The 3191-nt window shown below is 40.1% G+C and overlaps 1 long non-coding RNA gene across 2 annotated transcripts in view; it reads left to right on the forward strand.

The window, feature by feature from the left end:
* LOC138158006 (uncharacterized) overlaps positions 1-3191 on the forward strand; it is a 292753-nt gene that overhangs the window by 1156 nt on the left and 288406 nt on the right. The gene's annotated exons all lie outside the window — the stretch shown is intronic.

Here is a 3191-nt window from a genome sequence, read left to right on the forward strand (position 1 = left end):
AGGAAGGAAGGAAGGAAGGAAGGAAGGAAGGAAGGAAGGAAGGAAGGAAGGAAGGAAGGAAGGAAGGAAGGAAGGAAGGAAGGAAATTTCCCTGCCCTCCAGGAACTTACCATCTAAAGATTAAGTATAAATTAGATCATGCCTTTGCCCTTGCAGAAATAAAAGCTATGAGGGGAGATTTAAAACCTGTCGCATGGATTAGTGAAAAATATGAGAGGACCAAAATGACATCACTGTGTTGGGGTCAAGGTACATAGAATGTGTGTGACTATGGCTGAAGAGACCAGCATGAGCTTGGAAGACTCTACCACAGGTCAGGTACAGAGTCCATATTAACATCTGGAGTGGAGATATCTCACATTTCTTTTGAACTGCTGTAATTTTGCTTTGCCCATAGAGCATAGCACCTTCTTTGATTTGGGCATGCCAGATTGGACCATCCTGTGCGACTGTCTTCCATATCTCACAATCAATTCCAAAGTTATTCAGAGAGACCTTGAAAGTGTTCTTGTATCACTTCTTCTGACCTTGGCGTGAGCACTTGCCTTGTATGAGTTCTCTGTAAAATAGTCTTTTAGGCAAACATAGGTTTGAACTTTGAACAACAGTGGCAAGCCCATGGGAGCTGCCCTCTTTGCATTAGAGTTTGAATGCCTGGCAGTTCACCCTGGTATCCTGTACCTTATCCTGTAAGGTGATCTTCAGAATCTTCCTGAGACAATTCAAATGGAAGTGATTCTGTTCCCTGGCATGGTGTGGTACACTGTCCAGGTTTCATAGGCATACAATAATGAGGGCAGTGTGAGCATCTTGAGGACCTCACCATCTATGAGGAATTCTTTCATTTGGATTCTGTGCTGGAAATTCTTTATGATCCTTACTCAAGGGTTCAGTCTAACTATCCATATCAGAAAAACCAAGTAGATAAAGAATACCTGTCATCTCGATTATGATATGGATTTATTTAGATGTTCTCTTCCTTCCCCCCCCCCCCCCCCGTAAACCTTTTGAGAGCAGGGGGTGTTTTTTTCTCTTTGCCCCCCATAAAAAAAACAATATCCCAAAAACATAAAAAAAATTTTAAATCAGTATTTTTTTTTTTTTTAACAAACTGACTCAAAGGACAATGGGGGAAACATGGTGGGTGGAAACAGGCTAAAACACATTTCAGACAAAGCATTATACAGAAGTTCTATAAAGTATGTCATCTGAGAAACAAGTGACTATAGAAAAGATGAATTGGTCATCACATGGTGGGAGTGAAGGTTAACCAGTGGATAGTCAGTCTATTCCAGGGGTGGGGAGCCTGTAGCCCCAAGGCCACATGTGGCCTTCTAGGTCCTTGGGTGCAGCCTTTTGACTGAGTCCAAGTTTTACAGAAAAAAATCCTTTTGTTAAGGGGATTGAATAGATTCTATTCATTGTCAAAAGAGCATAAGGAAATCTTTGGAATGATGACTGTGCCCCAGTGGCAAATTTCTGGATGGATTTGGACAAGAGTGGCATAGAATAGGCAGGCAAGGATGAGGGATGATCATCATTGGAAGGCATGCCCAGACTGATGAGATCATAGATCTTTTGGAGCAGCAAGCATTTTTAAGTACCTACTATGTGCTGGATACTGTGCTAAGAATACAAAGACAAAAATGATACTGTACCTGGCTACAAAAAGCTTACATTCTCCTGGGTGAAAACAGTGTATACACAGTTAGCCAGCTACAAAATATTTACAGAGTAAATACAATATCATTGATGGGGCAAAGAGTGCTGTCATTTGGGGAGTAAAGGCCTCCAATAGGAAATGGCATCTGAGCTATGCTTTATAGAAGATGAGCAGGGATCATTTTTAGGCATTGGGGATAGTTTATATAGTCTCCCATAGAGAGGGATGATGGAATATTATGTATGGTGAGGGAGTATGGGGGGGAGGAACAGAAAGTAAGTCAATTTTCTTCGAATGTAAGGTGTGTGGAAAGTTGATATACAAAGATGGTTCAGAGCCAGATTATAAAAGGACTTAAAAATGCCAGAGTAGTTTACACGGCGTGTCCCCAAAGTCTTAATGCTGTTTTAAGCTATTAAACCTTAGAACAGCACTAACATTTTTGGTATGCCCTGTCTTTTACCCTAGAGGCGATAATCAGACCAACTCTTTGGGAATGTCCATTATTACTGTTTTCTCATTCTTTCCCCTTTCCCCTTTTTCCTTTACTTTAACACTTCCCTCCCCACTCCCACCCCTCAAGACTCCCCCACCCTACCCCCCGCCCCCACACACACAGAGGTGAGAAGGAAAGGCTAAGAACACATTAGGAAAAGAAAGTGAGTCAGGAAAGCAGATATATCATGAATTTCTCCCCAACTACCCACATGACTTCAGTGATACCTTTGGTTGACTATGACAACAAAAACCATTTGTTAAGCACAACAGATCATTTACCATTTCCTTAGATGTAAAACAAAAAATCTTAGATGTTATTATTCTGATTATTATTAGTCTGATGTCTATTTATTCCTGAAATTGTAAATGAAAAAAAAAATTAAGCAGGTGAGACAAATCAGAGCCATGAAATAGTATGGAAAAGCATACATTTACTCCCATTTTGTGGAAAGACAACTGTATTTGGAGCTAGATGGCCTGGTTTTGAAATATCAGCTCTGCTTCTGATTAGCTAGGTGACCTTAGACTCTTTTTCTTCTTCTTTTTTTCTCACTTTAAAAAAATTTTTTAGTTTACACCATTCATTTCCACAAGATTTTGAGTTACAAAATTTCTCCCCATTTTCCTTTATCTACCACCCCAAAACAGCAATCCCCTCCCCCAATCTGCTCTCTCTCATATCTTCCCCTATCCCCCCTCCAACTTTCCAGTAGGGCATGGTGGATCTCTATGCCCCAATGCCTGTATATCGTATTTCCCAGTTACATGTAAAATAATAATAATGATAATAATAATAGATATATTTTTAACATTTGATTTTAAACCTTTAAATTCCAGATTTTTTTCCCTACCTCCCTCATCACCTACCCTTACTGGGAAGATAAGCAATTCAATATGGGTTGCACATGTGTAGCTATGCAGAATATTTCCATAGTGGATATATTGTGAAAGACTGACTATATTTCCCTCTATCCTATCCCACCCCCCCTTGTTCTATTCTCTACTTTGGTCCTGTCCCTTTTCAAAAGTG

This window comes from Petaurus breviceps, unplaced genomic scaffold (genome assembly GCF_028583685.1).
Source record: "Petaurus breviceps papuanus isolate PSGF00001 unplaced genomic scaffold, PetGlider_PUasm1.0 174, whole genome shotgun sequence".
Taxonomy (NCBI): domain Eukaryota; kingdom Metazoa; phylum Chordata; class Mammalia; order Diprotodontia; family Petauridae; genus Petaurus; species Petaurus breviceps.